Raw genomic sequence first — 27,692 nt, forward strand, 5'->3', positions numbered from 1 at the left:
CACAATTTAGATTAACTTTTTGTGTTAACTTACTGTTAACAGTAAATAGAATATGAATTTGAATACTGTAGCTGAATACTTTTAAGTAATCCCATTACTTATTGGAAATGAACTATTCGATAGTTTCTCATATTTACAACTTTTGGTTAACTTAGTTATGTACGCAATTACATTGCTCAAAAAAAAGAAATAGAAGAGATTCCTCTCCCCCCTTCTCTTTTTGTTGTGTTTATATGATTTTTGTTTTTAAAATTAGGTACTTCTTAGAAGTGTTTTGCATCAGTGTGAAATATCCTTTCTTTTTTTTGAGATGACTTTTTATTCATATTTTATAATGATTTTTGTCATAAATGTCATAAATGACCTGTGAAGTGAATTTAGTGCATTTTAGTACACAACAAAATCCCAAAAATGATCAATAAAGGCCTTCTGATTGTAATGAAATGGAAAACGCATCTTTTATTAGAGGAGTGAACCAAGTTTTAGAGAAGTAAGGCATCCACTGGTAAGATGGCCTTGCAGCTGTGTAATAAGGCAGAAAGGTATGTTTGGTGGTTATAAATCAGGAGTCCTACCCTTGCCAAATTCCCTTAGAAATATACTTTGTGCTATTGGTGCCAATCTGGAAAAAGTTTTGTTTTCTGATGGGTACTCATCCTGGATAAATGAATTTCTTAGCCTTAGTGTCCTCAGAATCCACTCAGAATCCATCTTCACCCCCTAGACCCACTGGAAGTTTCTTTGGCAACATAAGGTCAATGTCAGGAACTTATGTGAAGGCTATGATTTTTCTTGCACACAATTTTTAGCAAATAAATGTTTACAGGCTACGGTCTCTAGTTGCCGTGTCCTTGGCTCCTTGGGCCATGTTCTCAATGATAAGAGTGATTGCTGATCCCACGGCATACTTTGCATCTTGACGTCTTAACTCATGAACCAGATGAGCAGTGATCTATGAGCCAGAGGCTGCCAAAGGGTGGCCCAGGGAGATGGCTCCTCCAAAACATTGGTTTTATTTGGGTCAAGCTGCAAAGATTCTTCCACTGCTAGATACCATGGAGCAAAATCTTCATTCACTTCAACCAAAACCATGTCTTTAAGGCTCAGCCCAGACTTTTTTAGTGCCCTACTTATGGCAGGAACAGGACCAATGCCCATGATGTTGGGATCACATCTGGATACAAAGTAGCCCACAACTCTAGCAAGTGGGGTCAGGTTATGCTTTTTAACAGCATGTTCACTCACTATGATCACAGCTCCAGGTCTGTCAGACACTCCCGAAGCATTTCCTGCAGTGACAGTTCCCCCTCTCTTGAAGACTGGAGGGAGCTTGGCCAGTTGTTCCATCATTGTTTGGGGCTTGGGGCCAGGGATGTTCATCCTTTTGTATCCTCTCTTTTCCTTTCCTTGTTTTCACTTCAATGGGTGCCATTTCATTATTAAAGTAGCCAGCATCATTAGCAGCTTTCCACCTCTGCTGTGACTGCAAAGCATATTTATCACAGGCTTCTCTGCTTATTTTATGTTTTTCGGCAAGATTCTTAGCAGTAACTGCCATAGGAGTTTTAATATGCTGATCAGTCAGTGATGTCCACAAAGTGTCTTCCATCTTGAGGTCTGTTCCAAGCTTGGTACCAAAGTGTATGTTTCTGACACAGTAGGGAGCCTGGCTCATACTTTCTGTTCCTCCACATAGCACCACTTCAGCATCCTTGGCACAAATTTCCTGACATTCACTGACAATAGACTGGAAGCCAGAGCCACAAAGTCTATTCAGAATGAGGGTTGGGGTGGCCTGAGGGACTCCCACACACAGACCAATATGCCTCACCAGTTACATAGCGTCTTAAGAACTGTGTCACATTTCCCATGATCACCCTGTCAATAATTTCTGGAGGTACTTAGCCAGCAGACAGGCTAGCCTTGGCAGCCAATTCAGCCAGGTCTGTGGCTGTGAAATCCTTTAGTAAACCTCCATAGGTCCCAAAGGGTGTTCACTTGACAGCAACTGTGTACACACCTCAGAGCAGGGACATGGCTGGGCAGGAAGGATGCTTTTCCCTCAGCTGGGAGAGAGAGAATTTCTGGGATATCCTTTATTTAAATAAACAGTTCAACATGATGGAAAAGATACTGGATTTGGAATCAGAGGGTCTGTGTTTGAATCCTACCTATGCCACTTATGTCTTGTGTGACCTTGGGCAAATTACTTACCCATTGTGGATCTCAGTTTTCTTATTTCCAAAAGATAAACTCCCTGTAATATATTCCTTGACAGTTAGAATGGATCAAATGACTTCACAAGACAGGAAGAAAAATTAAAATGAAGAGGTTAAATGAGAGGACCTCTAAGGTCAATTCTAGTTTCAAATCTATGATTTTATGATTCTAAGGTTGAGGTCAAGTCTCATTCATCTCTCCCACAAGACCTTTCCTGCCCTCTGTCATCATTTCTTCCTTTGAAATTTCAGAGAAATTACTCTGTCCACCAGCTTTTCCTCAACTAATTGGAACATGGAATACTTTTGTGCTTGAGATATCTTGACAGGGCTCATAAATGCTACTTCAGTCTTGAGGCAAATTTGGAGTTATAGAATGGTCCTGGGATAAATAAAGGTTGGGAAATTTTCAAAGAGAATGGAGAAAATTAAAGTTATTTTCAAATGGAAAAATTATTATACATAATAAGTATGCCTAATATGTAATAATTCCATATTTAGTTTTTTAGAGGGAAACTCTGACATTTACATTTTTCAATGGAATCTCTATTCATATTATTATGGAACATGGAGAGAGGTTGGTCTATCCTAATCTAATCAAACAGGGAATCCATTAAGTATCTACTCTCTGATCATACAGTATTTATGCTTTGGGGACAAAAAGACTAAAAAAGAAAAAAAATAATCCTTGTGTTCAAGGAGCTTACCTTATACTGAGAAGCTCAAATTCTAGACAGCACATGTATCCTTCCATTATGCATTTTTACTCCCAAACTAGATTTTAAACCCCAAGGAGGCAGAGATTCTGCAAAATACTGTTTGGTAACCCCAAAACTTTATTGGACTGCACACAAGTATTCAATGAATATTAGTTGATACAAATAAAGTTGCCTGTTAAGCACTTCCTGTCTACATGCCTATAGTTTTTCCTAGGTAAGACAATATCATAAAGGGAAGAGAACAAGAAGTTATGGCTTATATGATTGCTCAGTGCCAACACAAATATTCCCCGAAGTTTTAGGAAATCACTTCTACTTTGATCCATGAGTTAGATATTTTAAAATCATACCTATTTGTTATCTGGACACAGTTTTCTCCAGTTGTGTCCTGGTGCACAACTTCTCTCTCCAGTGAATGCTCTATGTTCTTGGCTATACCTCTATCTCCAGTTCACAGATTATCTGTCTACTTGTGCCTTGCTGGGATAGAAAAATGACTTAGTATGATTTTCCCCTTGGATTTTCTGATAAGGACTCAGTGTGATACATTTTTGGAGATCTTATCAGAGTTGTTGTGGTGTGTGTGTGTGTGTGTGTGTGTGTGTGTGTGTGTGTGTGTGTGTGGAAAGTTTGGCTCTACTTCTTGTTACTCTGCACTCTTGGTTCCACTCTAGTAACTATTTGAAGTTTATGTATTCATAGAATTTGAGAAGAAAAAGGGAACTTTCCAGAGATAATCTGTGAAAAAAAATCACAGTCATCTTGCTATCCCAAGGAGGCTTAAGGAGATAGACAGAGAAGACTTTGGACACAGGGGATGGTGGTGTAACCTGGAATAGTCATATGGAACATTCTAGTGCAGGTAGAAGTTGTGCATCGGGGCAAGAGATCCCAAATCCAACAAAGAGAAAGCCAGCTTTGTGCAAGGTTCAGGAACAAATATCACTTGGTCACTTTGTTTCTTGTTCTCCAGTTTTGGGTCACGGACCCAAGGAAGGTTGAGGAGAGGAACTGTACTTAGGGGTGGTATTACAGGAGGAGTGGCTATATTCAGTCAAGTACTTTCCATTGTTGTTTAGAGCTGCTTTGCCATGGAATGTAATGTCTAAAGTCAGGAAGTAGCTTGAAAGAATGAACAAATTTAAAAAAAGAGAATTCTGCTCATCAAAAAATTCTAATGTCGACAAGGATACTTAAGATACATAGAAGAGAATAACCTCCAAACATTTACAAGCAAAGCTCCAAAGGAAAACATGGCTAGGACACAAACTCAACTAGAATTCCTGAAAGAGATGAAGCAAGAGTCAAAAGAAAAAAGAGATAAAAATGGTTTCCAAAACCAAATGAAAGCACAAGAGGTAAAAAAGAAAAAGAAATGAGAGATATGGAAGAAAGACATGCAAAGAGAATTAACAACTTGCAGTAAGAGGCATAAATCTTGATCTAGCTATAAACTTCCTGAAAATTAGAATGTATCAACTTAGAGGTAATGACTTCATGAGACAACCAGAAATATTAAAAACAAAGTCAAAAGACTAAAAGCAATAGAAAAAAATGGAAGATATCTCATAGTAAGAACTGATCTTGAAAACAGATTGAAGGGAAAAAAAAGTTAGGAATCATGGGACTGCCTGGGAATCATAACTACAAAAGAAGCTTAGACCTCAAGAAATCATTAAAGAAAATAATCTAGATCTCTTAGAACAAGGATGCAAAATGGAAAGATAATTCTCTTTCTTTCTTTCTTGCTCACCTCTTGAAATAGACCCCAAAATGAAAATTCCCAGGAGCATTTTAACCAAAATCCAGAGCTTCCAGGTCAACTACAAATACTACAAGTAGCCAGAAAGAAAGTATTCAGGTACTGAAGAATCTCAGGCAGTATCACATATGGTTTAATAGCTTTAACTGTAAAAGAACAAAGAACTTAGAATAAGATATAGGGAAAGAATATATGCTTATAACTAAGAATAATTTACCCAGAAAATAATCCTATTGGGGTTAGGAAATGGATTTTTAATGAAATAGAATACTTGCAAGCATTTCTGATGAAAGACAAAACTATGGAGAAACTTCAAAGTTCAAACACTGGAGTCAAGAATGAGTCATCATGAGGAACTGAATGTGGATTACTTGTTTAGGTTCTAAGAGGGGAAGATGAACTTTATCATTAGGGTCATAAAGGAAGCCTAATTAGAGGACCTCGGAGTGGTTCTGTTATGTTTTTATGATCTTAAAGGAAAAAAAGGAAAGTGAGGAGAGGAGGAATAACATGAGGAGAGTGAAGAAGGGGGGTGTAATGATGTCACATAATCAGGCTACATAAGTAGAAGTCTATACAAACAGGAAGAAGGGAGAGGGGCACAGTTGATATTTGAACTTCACTCTCATATGAACTGGTCAAAAGAGGGAAAAATTTACACTCACACCCACCTATACATCCACACCCACACCCCTTCTCCCCGTCACACATACACACTGACAGATACATAAACATTGTTCTTGTTCAGTCATTCAGGTGTGCCCAATTCTTCCTGATCCTTGGACCAAAGCACACCAGGACCTTGTGTTCTCCATACTGTCCATGGTTTTCTAGTCAAAGATCCTGGAGTGGTTTGTGATTTCCTTTTCCAGTGGATCACTTTTTGTCAGAACTCTCCACTATGACCTTTGTGTCTTGGTAACCCCACATGGCATAGCTCATAGTTTCATTAAGTTATGTAATCCCTTCCCCATGATAAGGCAGTGATCCAGGAGGGGTATATATATATATAAACACACATATCCCTTAATAAGGAGATTGGAAAGAAGAGACAGAGATGAGTAAGATGGAAGGTAAATTAAGGGAGGGATTAATCCTAAACAAAACAAACTTTAAGGATGTACATTTTTATTATGTATATTTATAGCATTTTTTGAAGGGCAAAGAAATGGAAAATGAGGGGGGCCCACCTATTAAGACTGTCTGAATAAATTATGATATATGAATGTGATGAAATACTCTTTTACTATAAGAAATGATAAAGGGAATGGTTTCAGAGAAAGCTGGGAAGACTTTTATGAACTGATGAAGAATCAGGTGAACAGAATAAGAAGAATGGTACATATAGTGACAATATTGTAAAGACAAACAACATTGAAAGACTTAGAAACTATGATCAAAGGAATGACCAATGTGAATTCCAGGGGACTCACTAGATAAATCAACCTATCCACTTCCTTATAGAAAGGGGATGGACTCAGAGTGCAGATTGAGATATTTTTGATGGGTCATAGCCAATGAAGGGATTTGTTTTGTTTGAATATGTGTATTTATAATAGGGGTTTTGTTATTTATTCTTTCTTAATCAGAAGGAGGGAGGCAGATGGAAATAAGGTAGATTTTTGTTCATTAAAAAATTTTATTAAAAAAAAACTCCTCAAATAAGTATTGCTACTATAAAGGCTCTTTCAGAGGAGCTCAAGCATTGACTCCACAAATTCTTTCTCTGTGAATGAACAAGAGTTAGGGGTTCTGTGATTCACTTCCATCTCAACTTCATAAGTAAAAGAACATCAAAGATTGAAGGGAGCTATGATAATATTTGAGTTCATCCCTCTTATTTTTCAGATGAGGAAATTCATGTCGCCCCAAAGTATAGTGAGTTACTTCATAGGAATGGAACTAATTTATGGCAAAGTCAGATCTAGAACTAAAATCTCTAGATTGTTAGCTCACTGCTCTTTCTACTAAATCACACATGAATTAAAAAAAACACAGTTCCAGAGTATGTATATGAAACATAGTTATTTATATGATAGTATTCACTCTTCTCATTTTGATTACACTTACATTAACATGAAGAGATGCTTTGTTTATAGGATAGAATATTACTGACCAATCTCTATGCTTAAATGATACCAACACATTACTCACACAGAATTGCCTATTTAAATTCAGCTATGTTTGTATTTCTGTCTTGTGCCAATATTCACAGATCAAATCATAGCCAAAAGCCAGATTAAAAGTTTTGAATTTGTTTGAAAAAAGGGATGGACTAATATTTTCTGGATAGATGCCAAGTGAAAGTAGCAGTCATGAAATAATTCCTGTGATCTGTGCCTGGGGTAAATATCCTCTAAGAAGATATTGTGGAATAAAAAAAAGCAAGGCAAAACACAAACCAACAGCACAATGGGACTTAGGACAAAGGACTCAATTATTAAAATATTGGCAGTGGAGTGCTATTAGTCTGTGACAATACTGTAGAGTATACTTATGGATTTACAAAGCTTATACAGACCTTGCTTCAAGACCTGCATATCATTTTGAGAGCCTTTTCAATGAATGTAGATCATTTAGAGTCTTTTAAACAAATGATCTGTCTGCTTTGTGTTCACCAGGAACCAGAATATATATCATTCAGGACTCTGGAATGACATATTTCCTTATTAGAAATAAAGATGTACCAAAGAAAGAGCAAAAGAATCTTTGTATAAAAATGTACCTATTATGCATATATGTATGTATGTTTGTATGTATGTATGTATGTATTAATCTATCACTACTTCTGATCTCTACTAATGCTTTTTGGATGTACTTCTTATGGATTCAGTCAGAATCGATATTTTCAATTTTGTTGACTGCTGTGTTGATAAAAAGAACCTAACTTCATCCTTTCTCTCTCTCTCTCTCTGACTCTTCCCCATTACTTTTCCTTAGAAGCATTGTCTTTATTCTTTGGAAGTCTATGGTAGGTTAGCTGTCATGGGAAAGCTTTATGAGGAAGCATGATTTATTGATGACTGATTTGGCATTGAGAGGTGGGAGTCTGAGGTCAGGGTCAGTGCTAATTGGGTGATCGTGATTTTGCATGGCTGTTCACAATTGTGCATTTTTGAGTAGATCCACCAAAAGAGATTGGATGGTCACAGTTGTCATAACTGTAAGACACTAATTAGCTGTAAATTACTGTGGATCTTTTTCGATATTACACATTACTTATGATAGTCAGAGAATCGGTCTTCATTAGGAGTGTGACAGGTAGTGCTAGTGTTCCCACTGTTATTTGTCACCAGCAGTAAATTGTTTTTTCTGAAGTAAAGCATAAAATTCTTATCATGTGTCAGTTGGTTGGGATGTTGAATTGTCTCAATCACAGTATTAAATGAAAATTGTTACCATTACAGCTAATAGTAATTTGGTGCTTGGCTTTCAGTGGGTATTTATTATTGTGTGAAATGTGCCCCGACTAAGATGAGCACTGAAGGCTAGAATTTATCCCTTTATGAGCTTTTCTGAAAAGATACCAAAGCCCAAATTATATCTCTTCTGACAGTGCAATAGTTCTTGAAGTAAAAACATAATAAACCACCAAATACTAGGGAACCTAACAGCATTAGAATTCAAGTACAGTTGACAAATAGACCAAATCTTATTGGAGAAACTTGGTATGCTCTCCTCCTCCTCCTCCTCCTCCTTCTCCTTCTCCTTCTTCTTTTTTATTTTTTTATTTTTTGCTTTTTGGAGGGCGGAAAGACAGGGCAATTGGGGTTAAGTGACTTGCCCAAAGTCACACAGCTAGTAAGTGTTAAGTGTCTGAGGCTGGACTTGAACTCAAGTTCTCCTGACTCCAGGGTTGGTGCTCTATTCACTACACCACCGAGCTGCCCCTATGCTCCTCTTGCTATGCCATATTTTGGTGTCTGGATCTGTGATTTCATTGGTGTGGGAAATTACTGGTATGAAAATTCCTTCCACTGCTGCAGCTCTGCAACTTACATTTAACATAGATTTAGAGAGTCTCTGAAAGCTTAAGTGACTTATCCATGTTCATACAACTATTATGTGTCATAGGCAGGAGTTGAACCCAGGTCTTTCTGACTCCAGACCTAGCCCTCTATCCATCATGCCACATTGCGTCTTTGTCATATTATGGCCATATAATGTTTTGATTTTGGTTAACTCTAGAAACAAAATACTTCCTTCTCTTTCCTAGATGTACCTAGTTATTAGGGGAAATTTTTTTTTTTTAAAGAAATGGTTAACTGGTAAAGAAATGATGGGACTAAAAATAACAGTGAGAAAATTTGTATAATTAGGTATCTCATCCTCAATATTTTTATTCTCTAAAAAAATGAGATAATCTATGCTAAGCATTTTGTTAACTTTAAGGCACTACACAAATATGTGCTATCATTAATAGTAATTCTCTCTCCCCACAATATAGCGCCTTATTTTATATTGCCTTGTTTACTCTCTCATTATGTATATCTTTTCTCTACACTAGATTATACATTCCTTGAGTTGGAACTATGCCTTATATTTTTATTTTCAAATTCTTCCCCCTCAGTACTTATGTATTCAGTCTAGTACATGGTAATTTGTGCTTTTTTATAGTGGTAAAAATCCATTGTACCAAATTCAGTAACCACAAAATGTTCTATGCTAGGTTCTGGAGTTACAAAGATGAAAAAAATCATAATCCTTGCCCACAAAGCATTTATTCTTTTAGGGTGGACATGGAATGTACATAAGGCAAATAGGAAACTAGTTCTGTATAATTGTACTCCTGCAGAGAATACATCCTAGAAGATCTTGTCATTTGTTTTTTTTAAACCTTTATACAAGAGGGGAAAGACTCCTTTCTCCAGTTTACAGAAAGAACAGGTGGACCTCTAAATACTTTGTTAGTTTCTGTAAACAGTTCTCTGCAGGTAGTGAATGGCAAAATGTTGGCAGCATTGACACTGCCTTTCTACTAGGACTCAACCATCAAGAAGTGAAAAGGAGAAGGGCACCATGACTTTTCAAACCTCTTGAGTCTGGGCCTGTGGAAGACCATAAATAATAATTATCTGCTCAGTTTCATGTTTATTTTAGAGACACCATCTTTCTGCCTGAAGTGTAGTTGTTTCTAAGAAATCAATTTCTTGTTCAAAAGACAACTGGAAAAGGTTATCAAAGTGTGGTGGTGCATTCCATCCATTCACCAGGGACTGGATCAGGGCCAACAAGTCACTTCCCAGAGGTCACTGAGCCTCTGCCTTTCTTTAGCAACATTTCAAAAAAATGCTGACTTGATCTATATGGGCATCTGTGCATGGTGGCAAAAGGCTTTGCATTTAATTTCCAGGCCCTTGAATACTTTAGTTACTTTTTATGTAAGTAATGTGATGCTGTGGCCTGAAGAGTCTATTCCTATTAACCAGGATTGTAAACAAAATTCTTTATCCACAAATAGGTGCAAGTTAATGTCTGATTGTGGGGAAAATTACTATGTGAATTACTGCTACAATGAGATCTTGTGGAATCTGGGACACTCCTTGAGATGGGTTAAAGATGTTCTGCTATTTTCAAAAATGCACATGCTGCAGAAAGAGATTTTCATGTTAATGATCCCAGCATTTAGTACAAAATTTATTAAATTTTAAACATGTTGGTGCCATCTCAGAAAATGCTTTTTAATTAAAGTCATAATTTAGTTGTGTTCAGCTTAATTGAGAATGTCATTGCTTATAACAGCAAGGGATTTTTTTTTATTGTGAATAATGTAGTGGGCCCAATTTTTCTTAACAGAGCTGATAAGGATACATTATATTTCAAGTGTTTTAAGTAAGTATTCCAAAACAATAGGTTATTTTATAACATATATATGTATTTACATATATATATGTAAATACACAAATATGAATGCATAAATGCACAAAAGGAAAGATAGTGAGGTTTAGGGCCAACATAAAGGATAGAATGTTAGGCTTGAAGTCAGGAAGAACTGAGTTTGAATCTCACATCAGTACTTAGTAGTTGTGTGACCATGGACAAGTCACTTAACCTCATTTATAGAATTGGGATAATAGTTACATCAAAAGAGAGAACTCTACCTCTAAATTAGTATATAGAGAAGTCCCACAGAGTTATGGAAACTCACCAAAAAAAACCGCAGAAGGTTGAGGCATTTTTTTTTTTTTGCTTTTTGGAGGGGGGGAATTCTGGGCAATTGGGGTAAAGTGACTTGCCGAAGGTCACACGGCTAGTGTTAAGTGTCTGAGGCCGGGTTTCAACTCAGGTCCTTCTGACTCCAGGGCCTGTGCTCTATTCACTGTGCCACCTGGCCACCCCCTTGAGGCACTTTTTAAAGGAAGTTTGATTTTTGTTATGGAAGGTCTCAGCAGCAGAATCAGTCAGATCAGGTAATTTATTAAATTGGTGATTAATTAAAACAGATAAAAATACAAAACGATCCGATATTCTGTGTGATTCCCCTTTCATTTCTTCAGTGATGTCTATGAATTGCCAAAGATAGCAGAGGGTAGTGGGCCATCTAAAAACACGAATTCAATTGTTATGTTAGATGTGAGCTACATTTGTCCAGTGATCAGTAAATCAAAGAACCTTGCCAACTCTAGGAGATTCCTCTATCACTGGAACTTTGTACAGATCATCACCACAGTGGTGAACACCTTTGGGGAGCACATCTCCCTACTTTATCCCTTGCTTGGTGTCAATAGAGGATAACTGAGTAAACTTATGTCTGTGTTTACTCTTTTTTTTTTAATTTTCCAAATGCTTTATTAACTTCTGATTTACATCATTCTTTTTCTCCAGATTTTGAGTTAAAAATTTTCCCCGTGTTTTTCCCCTACCCACCACCCCCAAATAGCAGTCCCACGGGATATTCTCTCCTCCAATCTGTTCTCTTCCATACCCCCTTCGACTTTTCCAGTAGGGCATGGTGGATCTCTATGCCCCAGTGCCTGTATATCCCATTTCCCAATTACATGTAAAATAGTATTAATAATTATATATATATATATATTTAAACATTTGATTTCAAAACTTTAAATTCCAGATTCATTTTCACCCTTACTGGGAAGATAAGCAGTGTACATGTGTGGCTAATGCAAAACAATAACAGTAGATATATTGTAAGAGACTGGCTATATTTCCCTCCCTACTATCCCACCTCCCACTTTTCTATTCTCTACTTTGATCCCATCCCTTTTCAAAAGTAGGTGCTTCCAACTTTCCTCCCCCCCAGCCTGCCCTCCCTTCCATCATCCCCCCTCTCATCCCCTTTCCCCCCTACTCTCGTGGAAAGTGAGATACCCTATTTAGTATGTATGTCATTCCCTCCTCAAGCCAAATTCGATGGGAATAAGGTTGACCCATTCCCTTTTGCCTTCCTATTCTTCCCCTCCATTGTAACCATTTTCCCTTGCCTCTTCTATATGAGATAGTTTACCCCATCCTGTCTCTCCCCATCTCCTCTCATTATATTCCTCTCTCACCTCTTAATTTCACCTTTTAAGTATCATCCCTTCCTGTTAAATTGGTCCTATGCCCTCTATCTATGTAAACCTGTAAACATATATACACACATTCACATATGTATTTATATGCCCATATACCCTCATATATAGACATATATATATATGTATATATTTCTATTCCCTTCAACTACTGAGAAAAGTTTCATAAGTTACAATAATTGTTTTTCCATGTAGAAATGTTAATAGTTCAGCTTTGATAAGTTCCTTATGATTTCTTTTCCCTGTTTACCTTCTCATGCTTGTCTTGCTTCTTGTGTCTGAATGGCAAATTTTCTCTTCAACTCTGGTTTTTTTCAACAAGAATGCTTGAAAGTCCTCTATTCCACTGAATGACCATATTTTCCCCTGAAACATGATACTTAGTTTTGCTGGGTAGGTGACTCTTTGTTTTAATACCAGCTCCTTTGGCCTCCAGAATATCATATTCCAAGTGCTTTGATCCCTCAGTGTAGAAGCTGCCAGATCCTGGGTTATCCTGATTGTGTTTCCACAATATTCAAATTGTTTCTTCCTGGCTGCTTGAATATTCTCTCCTTAATCTGGGAATTCTGGAACCTGGCTATAATATTCCTAGGAGTTTTCTTTTTGGAATCTTTTTCAGGAGGTGATCAGTGGATTCTTTCAACCTCTATTTTGCCCTCTGGTTCTAAAATATCAGGGCAGTTTTCTTTGAGAACTTCCTGGAGGATGATTTCTAGGTTCTTACTTTGATCATGGCTTTCAGGTAGTCCAATAATTTTTAAATTATGTCTCCTGGATCTATTTTCCAGGTCAGTGGTTTTTCCCATAAGATATTTCACATTGCCTTCTATTCTTTTATTTGTTTGGATCTGTTTAACAGCATCTTGATTTCTCATGAAGTCATTAGCTTCCATTTGCTCCAATCTAATTCTGAAGCAATGATTCTCCTTATTGAGCTTTTGAGATTCCTTTTCCATCTGGCAAATTCGGCTTTTTAAGGCATTCTTCTCCTCATTGCCTTTTTGAGCCTCTTTTGCCATTTGAGTTAGTCTATTTTTTAAGGTAGTATTTTCCTCAGTCAGGCTGTTGACTCTCATTTTGTAATTTTCTTGCATCTTTTTCGTTTCTCTTCCCAATTTTTCCTCCACTTCTCTTATCTGCTTCTTAAGGTCCTCTATGGCCTGTAACCAGCTCATATTTTCCTCTGAAGCTTTTGGTGCAGGAGTTCTGACTTCACTGTCTTCTTCCCATTCCATGCTTTGCTCCCTTTTGTCCCCAAAATAGAAGTGTAATGTTGGAATCTTCTGTCTGCTTTGTTTCCTTTGCCTGGTCATGTTGCGTCTCAGTCACTTGACCCCTGGGCTTTTTGCCACAGTAGGACTCTGCCACCAGACAAGGGAGCTTTTGTCCCAAACACTGGGGTTTTCTCAGCTGCCAGAGGTATTAGATGGGTGCCCTCTCTGAGGCCTCCACATGCTCTGGACACACACCCCAGGACCTCCACCCTAGACTGCAATCCAGATCCAAGCAGGTTAAAGTAAGAGCGATTACCACTCAGGCTGGTGCTTGGTCCCCCTACCCTCCGCAGGCCAGGTGCTTATGGTGCTGGCGTGCCAGGTCTCAGCAGCTTCTTGTCCTGGGGGCAAAAGCCACGCACTCCCACTTACTGGGTCCCAAAGTCCAGACTGCACTGACCTCTCACTTTGTCCTTCGCATCTATGTGTTGATAATTCTGGAAACAGCCACAGCTGCTGCTGATCTGGAGTCCCTCCTTCGGGTGACTGGTCAGGCCTGCCCTGGGGCTAAAGCCTCAGCAACCAGAGCATTGCGCTGGCTGATTCCTGCCAGCCTGCCAGGCTGCCCTCAGTGGGAGGTTAGCTTCTGCATCATTTTGTGAGTTCTGCAGCTCCAAAATTCGTTTAAAGTCCCCTTTTTACATGGATTGGGGAAGGTCTGGGAGGTCCTGCTTCTACTCCACCATCTTCATTTACTCTTATCAAGGAGTAATCTATGGTCTTAACTTGTAGAAGATGCCTTGTTGTAAAAGAGCCATTAAGGCTTTATTTGCTTTATAAAGTAAAAAAAAAAAATCCCCAGTCAACAAATAGCAAAAACAATGGGACTGGGTACTCAAAAGCTTGTTATTCTGATTATACAAAATTTTAGTATTCTATAAAACCTCCTCAGTGTTCCTAAAAGAAAGTGGTCTTGGAATGTCATGTCAAAACCAAGTGGATGCAGAATGAACACTGCCCAGATTGTAGCATACAATTGGATACCATATTGAATTAATATTTAAATCAGTAGCTCTTGGACAGCAACTGAAGATGGAAAATGATCTTGGTTCAGAATTGTATAGGAAGGAAATATACTAGATTGGGGAGCAATTAGTTGGTGCAGTGTATAGAGCACTGTGCCAAGTTTGGAAGACCTGAGTTCAAATCCAGCCTCAGACACTTACTAGCTGTGTGACCCTGGGCAAGTTACTTAATCCTGCTTGCCTCAGTTTCCTCCTCTGTAAAATGAACTGGAGAATGAAATGGCAAATCATTCCAGTGTTTTTGCCAAGAAAACCCCAAATGGGGTCATGAAGAATCAGACACAACCAAAAAGAGTGAACAATAAAAATGCTGGATTATATTTTGAACCTTTTCAGCACTTTCAATAAGTCCAACTCTTCCTTGTCACCAAACTCCTTAAAAAAAGTTCACATTCTTCTGTGATGTTACATAGTTATAAATCATGAATCTTTGCAATCTCAAAAAAATAAAATTGCATATGGCCTAAAGGGCAATATAAAGATGTATGGCAAATATTTATACGGGCTATGGCATAACACCAATGATATCTTGCACACTAGAAGCCATATAAAGGATACCATTGAGCACATGTATGACAGAAAAAGGAAATGGGCCAATTGTACAGTAATAAGAGTTAATATATGGACAGCTTCAAGTATTATGATTGTGTGAATGAAACATTAAAACCTCAGTAGTAGAGTTGCAGTGTATTGGGTAGAATTGTCTATGGCAAAATAATAGAGGAATATGGAGTGGTTAAAAGGCAACAGTCCAAATGGATAGAAGGCTGATTATGGAGTAAAGAAGAACTGATTTTCAGTCTTGCCACACATACTGTGTATTCATGGGCAAGACTTTTATGTTTTTGGTGCCCTGGGCAACTCTCTAAAATTGCAAAGTCAAGGATGATGTATATTGGTAAAAGAAATCACAAATTTAGATAAAGAAATAACATTTAGAAAGGAATAGAGAATTGCATTCTTCACTATTGGAGGGAGTGTCCACAGTAATGAGATTGTGGATACAGGGATCATAGAAATCATAAATCTAGAGCTAGATGAGATGTCAGATTCTATCTAGTCTGCTCTTTTCATTTTACAAATGGGGAAACCGAGGCCCATAAAAATTAAATGATTTTCCCATGACTGTACATCTAGCAAGTGTATGACTTGAATCCATCTTCCTAACTACAAGTCAAGCATTCTAATCACTATGCCCGGGCCACATCAAAACTTGTAGAATATCATCATATGATCATAGATTTAGAACTAGAAATGGCTTCAGAGACCATTTAGTTCACCCCACCCCACCTTTTTTTTTTTTTTTACAGATTAGCAAAATGAGCTCCACCAAAGATAAATGACTTGCCCTTCATCAGGCAAGTATAGTAATTAAGTGGGAGAGCTAGAATTTGAACTCAAAATCCTGTCCTTTTTTCTTCCATTGCATCATAACCTCTCTTAATTTGAATACCTTCTCTCTCTTATTTCCTATTTATGCTTTATGTATCTTGTTTGTCCATATCTGCTTTTCTCCGCCATTAGATTGTGAGCTCCTTGAGGGCAGGGACTGTCTTTTGCTTCTTTTTGTATTCCAGTGCTTAGCACAATACCTGGCACAAAGGAGCCATTTAATAAATGTTTGATCGACTGATCTTTTATATTTCAATTGGTATATAGTAAATTATAGGATTATTATTTTTTTCTGGTTTATATCCTATGAATTTTTTTTTCTGATTTGGTAAAGAAATGGTTAATTTTTGTAGTAGGGAAAGGGCATGAGTCACAGAGCTATTTCAGTTTTTTTTAAAGAGAAATAAAAATCATTCTCTTCACTTACTCTTCCACCTCCATATTTGAATAAGTAACAATGATAACAGACCACGCACTAAAGTCAATACAATATACTAGACTGATATAAAACATTTTTAACAAAGTCCTGCTGTCATGGTTCTATTTTTAGTAATATTTGCTAGGGACTGAGTGAAGTGAAGCAGTGGGCCCTAGATTTGCCATTATTTATTTACATACAGTGCAATAACTAATGCCCCTGAATGGAAGCAGGAGATAAGAATTCTCCTCTTAGTGACTCCCCTATCCTTGACTTTCTATGCAATTTTCCTGAAGTCCGATAAGATGTCTCTTTCTTAGGGTTTCCATCCTTGAAACAGTAACTGTCTTTGCAATGATGTCATGTAGGGAAAGAAAACAGAAGGACCTATACAAAATAAAATCAGATTCTTGTAAACTAGGGGGGGAAGCAGGAATAAAAAGACAAGAACAGAAGAAGAGAAAGTGAGGGGAAGGGAAATCCAGAGATCAGAGTAGTATGAAGAGGTGAGAGGAATGAGACTGGGGTGGGGTGGGATGAGATGGATATATGATGAACGAGAAGGTAAAATTGAACACCTCCCAAATCAGGAAAAAAACAAAGTTGATTTCCGTGAAGCTTTTCATGATTTATCTTGATTTCCAATTGGACTAGAATAACAAATAACAAAACATTTGTAGGTCAGACCTCTTGTACCTAAAAATAAATTGCCTAGACAATTTTTAAACTGCCATTAATGAGAATAACATAATGTTGAGATACTGAACCATTCAACTTGACTAATTTACTTTTGATATTGGGACCAGACTCATAGTTTCCCTCAAAATGCTGAATGTAACATGACAGCGTGGGATTAGAAAATAACTTGAGTGTGGGGTTAGAAAAAAAACTGGAGTCACCTTTCTTTTTGTTACTTCTGGTTTTTTCAAAAACCAACAGAAATCTTTGATCTTTTAATATTCACATCTATTTCAATCATACCAAGGCTCCCTCTTGTGGTTTTTCTGGGGAAATTACATGCCATTCCTCCAAGTAAATTTTACTTTTTGATCTCAGGGTCCCTTTACATTCTTAAAAATTATTGAGGACTCCTAAAAGCTTTTGTTTTTATGAGTTATATAGATGATGGTGTGCTGATAAATATTTAACAACAGGCTTTCTGGAAAAAATATACGCATGGCACACTTTTAAGTTTCATTTTATTAACATTTTTCTCCATAGTTTTCTTAAGTCTAGGCAGTAAATAAAATAAGAAATTAAGCCTTGGTTTGTAGCTTTGTTGATTTCTAAACTGCAAGTGACCTTACTGAAGATTTAATAATAGGCTCTTGGGGGTTCTGTGAGACGGGTCAAAATGGCTCTAGCATACCCCTGGTTATACCTATTGATATTTACAGCATTAGAAATGAAAATTGATATAGTATAAAAATGTTTATCTCTTAATTTAAAATGATGAGCTATTTAAATAATATGTTTAAATTGATAACATTTTATTAAAATAACTACATTTCACAAAACAAAAAAGGGGGAAAATGGCATTTCAAATATTTTTGCTAATCTTTTTTAATACCTGATTAATAGGAAGAAAACTAGATTCTCACATCTGCTTCTACATTAAATCTCCTGCAATCTGTTTTAATTGAAACAAATGGAGACAATTGGACTTCACACAGATATGTAGTTGGAAAAGGAAGGAATATTTTAAGAGGCAAATGACATCTTGGTATTATTATGAAAAGTTCTGAACTTTTGCATCCCTGGATAGGACCTGGGGATCCCCAGGGGTCCTGTGACCTCACTTTGTGAATCACTTTCCCATAGAAATAATGACTCGGTGATTTGCATAATGGGAAGGAGCTATCCAATTCAAGCTAAATTTAATATTTTATGTAAAAAACAATGACGAGCCCTGTTCTGAGGCTATACAGAAATATATACACAAGAATCATACAAGATGAGACTATAGGAATGGTTTTATCTGTACTGTTGGAGGGAGTGCCCATACTGATTAGATTGAAGATTGAGTGAAGGAAAAAAAAGGCAAGTTACTTAAAGCTCTAAATCAGGACACTCCCAGGATGTATCTACAAAGTTCCTGTAAATGAGCAATTTGTTTACAAAAATTAATGACAGGACTTCCTCAAAGGTTCAATTTTCCTGATACTTTAAGAATCCAGAGTAATAAATAATCACTGACATATATTTACATAGCACTTTGCATTGATTATCTCATTTGTTCTTCATAACAACCTGTGAGATAGGTATGATAATTCCCATTTTACATATGAGGAAATTGGAGTCCACAGAAGTTAAATGACTTTCACATAATTATATAACTAGTATGTATTAGAGGCAGAATTTGAACCCAGATTTTCCTAACTTCAAAAAATTATCTTAAACTAAAAATAAATTGGAAAAAAAGAAAATAAGAAAAAAGATAATTTCCTTTGTAGTCAGTATCATGCTGCAAATAATGTATATTTATGATATACATAATGAATTAAGTAAATATATTCCAATTTGATGAATTAGTAATGATAATTTTATAAGGGCATTAAAATAATGCATGTATCCTATTAGTTATTATATAACTCTTTGTTGACATTCCTTCCATCAAACATTTGTTCCTGATGCATTAAAAAAAATGTACTTTGTATTATGTTATTAGAGATTTTGGCATAGGCAGCAGGATCTAAGAAGTGCTCCTGTTGTCTTAAAAGCTCACACATGGCAGGCAGGTACTGGATTTATTTTTCTATTTGTTTCAGTAGGGCAGGAGCTCTATCTAAATCTCCCTGTCCAGTAGCTAGAATTGTACAGCATGCAAATAGGTGTTTTTTTTTTTTTAAGCAATTGGGGTTAAGTAACATGCTCAAGGTTACATGGCCAGTTATTTCTGGGTGTGGTACTAAGTATCAGAGCCCAGATTCGATCCCAGGTCATCCTGGCTCTGGGGCCCGTGCTCTTACTCACTGTGCACTTGGCCGCCCCTACAAATAGGTATTTTAAAAGTGCTTTGGGAGAATGAAGATATGGAAGAGGAACAGAAGAAAAAGAAGATAGAAAAAGAGGAAAGCAGAAATGTGTTCCTGTTTTTCTGAATTAGATAAGTAGTAAGTGACATTTACTGATCATTTGTATGGTGTGTATAGTACCATAGAAACCCTATGGGGATATACACAAGAAATGGAGGATTTGAGCCATTCCCAAAGAACAGACACAAACATTATGAGAAAGAAGAATGTATATAAATAAAATACAAGTATAGATACTTAGATTTGAGAATCATTTTACTATTTGGAAGAGAGTAATTATGTGAGTAGAAAGTATTTAAAAGATGATTCTTTCATTTCCTGGATTGGAATATTTGAATGGTGTAGAAGCTAGAAATATAAAGAAATATCGAAGCAGGTATTTTATACTAAAATAACTTTAGTTGAAGAGGTCAGGATAAGGGATACTCAATTTTCTTCATGTACTCCCAGAGTTAGAAGGAAACACACAGACCATACTCCAGTAGGAATCCTTTCTACAATATCCACAAATGGCTTCTGAGTGAAGAGTGATGAGTTTCCCAGGTATCCCCTTTCACTTTTGTTAGGAACTCTGTCCTTGACACAAGCTTATAACTATTTTTCTTCAATTTTCATCCCCAGTTCTTTTCCATATGATAACACTTTAACTTCTGCTATTATGCCCCCCTCTCCCAAGGTAGCTAGGTGGTATAGTGAATAGGGTACTGGACCTGGGATCAGTAAATCGAGTTTCACACCCTAGCTATTTGGTACTGGGCACATCACTTAATCTCTGTTTGCAGCAATTTCTTCAACTTAATAGTATATACCTTCCAGGGGGAAGAGGAGAGTGGATGGGTTTGGTGGAACCAATTATAAAGAATATCTAACAAAATCATCAAAAGCCTATCAGATGACTATTCATTTCCCAGCAGTACCTTCCACCTACTGTGCTCATTTAGGTGTGGCTACATCTATACAGTGTAAGACTATCTGAAAGAAATACAGTTTGAAGGGATCTTAAAGGTCATTTAGGCCAATCACTTGCTCAAGGAGGAAACCTTTCTATATCAAATTTCAGACAGATGACTGACTACCCAATCTCTGGTTAAATTCTCTGATGGAAGGGGATTTACTAATTCCTGGGGAAATTCTATTCCACCTTTTCAATTTTTTTTTCTAAGCCAACAAATCAAGAAGCATTTATTAGGCTTTATTTCGCTTGGGAAGCTAGGGACACAGTGAATGGAATGCCAGACCTAGAATCAGGAAGATTCCTCTTCCTGAGTTCAAGTCTGGCCTAATTATATAAGCCTAGGGAAGTCACTTAACCCTGTTAGCCTCAGTTTCCTCATTTGTCAAATGAGCTGGAGAAGAAAATGGCAAACCACTCCAGTATCTTTGCCAAGAAAACTGCCACAGGGTCAGGAAGAGTCAGATATGATTGAAAAACAACTGAACAATGACTAACAATGACAACGTATAGTGCTAAGCCTGGGGATACAGAGAAAGGTGAAAAATAGTTTCTGTTCTTAAGGAGCTCACACTCTAATGGGCGAGGCAAGATGCAAAAGATAGATACAGGATAAATTAGAGATAATCTCTCAGAGAGGACAGAAAGATTAAGAAGGACTGCAAAATGTTCCTTGCAGAAGGTGGGACTTTAGCTGAGATTTGAAGAAAGCCAAGAGAGCCAGGAGTGTTTGTTTGTTTTTTTTTTTTTTTTTGGTAATTTTCATCCATGGATCATAGATTCTGATCTCTAGAGCATGTGGTTCTCGAACTTTTTGTTCTCAAGACATTTTTGTAATCTTAAAAATTATTGAGGACTTCCTAAAGAATTTTTGCTTATGTGGTTTATATCTATATTTAGCACATTGAAAGTTGAATTATCTTGATAACATTATGAAAATAGTTTTGGCCCTTTGGACACTCCAAAAGGGTTTTAGGGAGAGGTCTTCATATGATTCTTTGTGAAATATTGGTCTAGAGAGATATAGTTTATTCCCATTCTTCTGTGGCAGTTCTTTAGATATTTAAAGGCAGCTGTCATGTTTCCTCTAATAAGCTAATTACCTTCAAACCTTGCTGTTACTGCACCATTTATTATTTCCTATCAAGCAAAATTCAATACAATATGACTATGTCTTGGATTTGATCCCAGAGGGATTTTGTTGCTGTAGTGCCAATAAAACTCAACTTTAATGGAAAGTTACATGTAAGGTGAGATGGCATGGAATCCATGAAAGTCTATTAGTGTAACCATCCATGGATTTCATAGTAGTGAAGCTCCAGGGTCCTCCCTACAATAGTCCGATAATTTAGGTGGGATGGGAGCTTTATGGAGAGTTAATAATCAAATAGATAAGGGAGTTTGCCAATTGCAGGAGGGAGGCCTGTCACAAAGAAACATGAATCACTTCTTAGTTTCAGATTTGTGATAGTGATCAATTCATGGTATTATTATTGTGCAAATCACTGAGAATGCTGCTGTGTAAAGGCTCCCCCATTATCAACAGAGCTATTGATAACGCTGATTTGGTAAACATTGTACCATACAGTTTCAGTGGGAAATCTACAACATTTTGCGAATGATAACACTCAAAATATCCCTGTGAGCATAGGCCGATATTCTCATTATTCTCATTTTCTAGATAAGGAAACTGAGATGAAATTCCCTGCCTAGGGTCAAAGAACAAATCACTGGGAGAATAAGATTAGGACATGAATTTTTGATTTTCATTCCTGTGCTCAGTCAAGTAAGTCGCTGTTTTATACTGCATGGAAATGGATTATTCCCAGCCACTAACAATGACGCAACAGCAATCAGTTGAAAAATGAAAATTTGTTAAGTTGCAATAGTAGTCCTTCATCTAGAGCTTTACTCATAATAAACTTTTAAGGTAGGTAATCTAAAGTATTATTATACTCATCTTATATATAAAGAAACTGAGACTCAGAGATGTTATTGGATCATAGATTTCTCATCGGAACAGGTCATTTAGTTCAACTTTCTCATTTTACAGATGAGGAAGCTGATGTCAAAAGGGTTTCTAATTTGCCCAAAGTCACATAGTGATTGGCAGGGCTAGGATTGGAAATCAGGGGCTCTGACTCCAAATCCAGCATTCTTGCCACTGTACTTCACTGCAAGTTAAGTTATCTAAAGAAAAAAAAACTAGAAAGTTGCAAAAGTCCACATCTGATTAAGGTTCTTTACCCATCTTCCTAGTTGCCCAATTTTTGCTTATGGCACCAACATTCTCAAAGGCACATGGTTTAGAAATCTTGCAACTCTTTTTGACTCTTCCCTCTCCTTTCTTCTTTTCCCACCCCCACTTCCTGTATCCAATTAGTTGCTGACATGTTCATTTTGCCTCTGCAGTATCTCCTGTATCCATTCCTGTCATTTTACTCACACTGCTATCACACCAGTCCACCCCCTCGTCAGCTCTTGTCTGGATCCTCCTGCCTTTAGTCTCTCCCCTTAACCATCCATCCTTTCTACAGTTAGCAAAGTCATCTTCCCAAGGCACAGATCTGACCTTATAAATTAGTAGCTCACTAGACCTCCACAATTGCTTCCAGTCTGCCTTTTCAGCCTTGTTCCACATTATTCTCCTTCATAATACTACGTTCCAGTCAACACAGACTACTAACTGTTCCCCAAATTTGATCTGGTGTTTCCTATCTCTGTTCATTTGAACAAGCTCCCCTTCATATCAGTAATGCTTTTAATTTTCATCTCTGCCTTCTAGAATCTATTCTCTCTCTCTGTCTCTGTCTCTTTTTCTGTCTCTTCCATAAAACTTTTATCTGTTCCCTCTAGCTGAGTGTTCTTTCTCTTCAAATTTTGCTGAGATCTTTCCTTTGACCCCAATGTATCCCACCTTATAGTATAGCTATATGTTTTTGTGTGTATATTCTTCACCTACCCCCTAGTGGAATCTAAATTCTTTGAGACCTGGGATTATGTAATTTTTTTGACCTTAGAATCTCCCCCAGTATTTAGCATAATTCCTGCCATGTAAAAGATAGTTAAAAGAGTTTGTCAAATGAACCAATCAATACATTGTCTTCTTCATCAGTCATGTGTTTTATCTTAATCATGTCAACCAATTGGGCTTATATTTTTCACTAAATTGACCTGTTGTTTTAGTATCATGCAGACATAACCCGACGATTTGTTTTTGCCATCTGTTTCAATTTTTTGTATCTTTATCTTTGAGCCATATGGCCTACTAGCACACCAGCACTATGCTTTTTCAACCCAGCATCAGTATTATGGTAGACACAGAAACACCATTTGAAGATATGTCTACATGATGCTACAACAAGTTGAATAAAAACAGCAGTCCTTCATATGATGCTTTCCTCACAACAAATTTATAAGGAAGGTGATCCAAATATTAACATATTAGGAATATATATATATATGTATATATATGGAAACAAGACCAAATAAGGGTCTAGTATAATAGATTTCTAATGTAGAGGAATTTTGTCAATCATTTGGACTATATTTTACTGAATTGATCAATTACTTTTGAATATGCTAACATAACAATAAGCATTGATTAAGTGTTTACTAAATGCAAGGCTAGGCTAAAACACTAGAAATATAAATATAAACAAAAAGAAAGATAGCCCCTGTCCTCAAAGAGCTTACATTCTAATGTTGTTGTTGTTCATTCATTTTTCAGTCATGTCTGTCTTGTTGTGACCCCATTTGGGATTTTCTTGGCAAAGATATTGGAGTGGTTTTCCATTTCCTTCTCCAGCTCATTTGACAGATAAGGAAACTGAGACAAACAGGGTTAAGTGACTTGCCCGGGATCACACAGTTAGTAAGTGTCTGAGGCCAGATTTGAACTCAGGAAGAGGAGTCTTTCTGACTCCAGGTCTGGCACTCTGCACTGTACTACCTAGTTTCCCTACAGCCTAACGAGAGAAGACAATATATAGAAGGATGTTGACAAGGAGAGAGGAAGAAGGTACTCAGCATGGGAACATAATGGAGAAGGCCTAAAGAGTACAGGTTGGTGGGAGATGAAAAGATGACTGGCTGGGTTGCCTTTCTCAAAAGGTGGTTCTGGGAGGAGTCATTCAAACAGAAGGAAAGGCTCCTGACTCATAAGGTCCTTCAGAGATTTGAATACTATGGATGAAATGATCTTCTAGAATGAAGAGATTTCTGGGACAGTATGAAGAAGTCTAATCAGTGAAGTCCAATAATTTATTTTTATGATGTGTATGTGTTTACATACATATATACCTATCATAGTATATGTTTTGTTCATTTGCATTTGTACTTGACAAGTTTAGCATGTGCCAGGAGAGACCTGATCTCCCAAATCTACCATCAACTTAATAGAAATGAATTTAGGTCAATCTTGTATGACTGAAATAACAAAAATACATCAGAACTGTATAAATACAATTATGTATTAGTAATTTCAATTCATTCAGCTTGTGAAAAAAACAAACAAACACTTTTCTTGGGTTTTTGACTAGTGTGATGGTTTTCTACAGGCCTCACACCTTTTGTATGTGGTATGTCCTGATTTTTCAACCATTGTTTTGGTAGATTCATCACTTGACAAGGGGAAATATATTTCCTTTGGTCAAGAAGCATAAATGAGAAGTCTGGATCAAAGCTCAGAATTCATGGCCTAGGAGTTCAATCCATTCAGCTATGTTGCTGCCTTGAATTGATGGATAGCTTGTTCAATTATTCTTTAGAGTTAGCATTTAAAAAAAATCTGATTATCTCAAAGTACTTAACCAATATGAATTCACAGCAGTCCCTAGCAACCTGAAAAGAATGGAGCAAACATTATTATCCTTTGACAGTTGGAAAAGAATGGATAGGCTTGCTCTTGTAATAAAGATCAGAATAAAGAAGAGAGGGTTTCTTTTTCTCTGGTACCTGCTTTGCACTCCTGATTCCACTCTTAATGAGTACATCCTTGCTGGATGTGGTGTGTATTCACCAATAAAAATTTCAGAATACAAAGCATCATGTGTGCTACAGGTATTGTTACTGAGGCATCTGACAGATATTAAAAATGCCTTTATCGTGTGCATAAGGCTATTGCATTTTCCCATAGTCTCTGCTAAATTGTCTTTGTCTCTTTCTTCACTGTCTCTGTCTCTCTTTTTTTATTATAGTCAAAGCTTGGTCTTATTTGGATTGACTGTTTTAATGAGCCATATATAAATGCCCATGATGCCAGTTACAAATGAAATAGTCAATGCTATACTAGGTCTAATAAATCAAGAAATAAGAAATGGTCCTTTATGAGAGACCATCCTATAACAGTATTTATATCTTGGGACTAATTTTTTCCCTTTCACATACGCTAAGGGCAGTTCCAAGAGAAGCCTGTTAGTCCTGAAAAAAATTATAATGAACTACCAATTATTTGCCTTTGGAGCAATGATTTTAGAAGATGATATTTCATCTCAAACTCCTGTTGTTGGGGAATGGCTTCTGCCCTTTGTAGACAGGCTCATGAAAAGTTTCTGAGATATGGAATTTAAAATCAAGTCAGAATTGAAGTGAGGGAAGAAAAAACCAAACAGCATTTGTCAGAGTGACATGATCATTATATGGGGTGATGAGGATGTGTGTGTGTGTGTGTGTGTGTTTAGAGGTTGACCATAGCACCTAACAAAGATTATATTATAAGACATTCAGGAGGTCTGATCTGGATTGGTAGAGGAAATACAACAATGAATTTAACAAAGTGAAATTCATCAAAAATAAGTGTGAAGCCCTACATCCACTTGTGTTTGAAAAGTAATTTTCATAAATATAGGGTGGGGGAGGTTCATGTGAGAAAGACCTAATGATTTTAATGGACTACAATGCCAATGTGAATCAAAAGTGTGATACTGATTAAAAAAAACAACCCCCCCCCCCCAAAACGGGGGTGACTAGGTGGCACAGTGAATAGATCACCAGCCCTGGAATTAGGAGGACCTGAGTTCAAATCCAGTCTCAGACACTTAACACTTACTAGCCGTGTGACCTTGGTCACTTAACCCCAATTGCCCTGCCCTCCCCCTCCAAAAAGCAAAAAAGAAAAAGTGTGATACAAAGCTAATATAATATGAAATGTAAACTCATTGGAGGCAAAGGCTATTTCACTTTTGTCTTTGTGCCCCTAGAATCTAGCATAAGGCCTGGCATGTAGGAGACATTAAATAAATTGCTGCTGATTGACTGTTGGTCTTGGCTATTTTAATAGAATTACAATCTCTAGAACATGAGGGCTGAAAGTCTTGATATAATATGAACTGGTAAGATATCATCTGGAGCATGAGGTTAATTTCAGGACTCGCATCTTAGGAAAGAGAGTGATATAAAGGGGTATATCCAAAGGAATGTGACCAGGATGGTGAAGGATCTGAAAACCATGCCTTATAAAAATTATCTGATAGTAGAGAAGATTTAATGGGGGCATTGCTTGAAGAATCTATAAATATTTGACTAGTTGTCATGAAGAAGGGCGGTTATATTTGCTTTTGGCTTTTGACACTAAAGGATGGAAGATTCAGAGAGAAAAAAATTGGTGAATTAATGAGACACTTTCTAATGTTTACAGCTATCCAGAAGTAGGATGGTCTATCTCAGAAATAAGTAGTTTTCCCTCCCTAGAGGTCTTCAAGTGGAACTTGAATGACCCTTTTGGGGGATATAATTCAGATTAGATTAAATGACCTCTGAGGTCACTTCAGATTCTGAGATTATTGAAATTGCAGGTCCTTGAAGCAAGTGAAATATATTGCAAACTGAGAGGTTCAGAACCCAGTTAATCACAAAATTTTAGAGTTGGAAGAGATTTCAGAATTTCTTAATCTAAACTTTTCAGTTGATAGTTAAGGAGGATAACGATGGCTAAAATTTACACATAGCACTTTAAGGTTTTAAAAGTGCTTTGCATGCATTCTCACACGATTCTCACAATGACCTATTTTGGGGGGTTTTATATGTGTGTTTGTGTGTATATATATATACACACACATATATATATGTATATATACATATGTGTGTATTTATTTAGTTACTATAGGTGTTATGATTCCCATTTTACAAAAAAGGAAACAGACTGAAAAAGAGAAGTGACTCTCAAAATCATATGACTAATTTAATGGTAGAGTCAATACTAGAATCAAAATTCCTTATTCACAGTCCAGGGTTCTTTCCTTTATGCTACAGTAATTACATCCTATTTAGTAAGTACAGATGTGCCTTCAAATCCTGGGTTTTAGACCTGAGCTTTTATATTTGTCCCTATACTAGATAAGCAAGCAGGACTGTATTGATTTGCT

The 27,692-nt window shown here is 36.9% G+C and overlaps 1 protein-coding gene and 1 pseudogene across 1 annotated transcript in view; one reads left to right on the forward strand and one right to left on the reverse strand.

Moving 5' to 3' along the window:
- The window catches only part of FRK (fyn related Src family tyrosine kinase), a 133,809-nt gene that overhangs the window by 83,171 nt on the left and 22,946 nt on the right, over positions 1-27,692 (forward strand). The window lies entirely within an intron of this gene.
- Positions 736-2,036, reverse strand: LOC138152919 (3-ketoacyl-CoA thiolase, mitochondrial pseudogene; annotated as a pseudogene).

This window comes from Petaurus breviceps, unplaced genomic scaffold (assembly GCF_028583685.1).
Source record: "Petaurus breviceps papuanus isolate PSGF00001 unplaced genomic scaffold, PetGlider_PUasm1.0 90977, whole genome shotgun sequence".
In the NCBI taxonomy this organism is placed as follows: domain Eukaryota; kingdom Metazoa; phylum Chordata; class Mammalia; order Diprotodontia; family Petauridae; genus Petaurus; species Petaurus breviceps.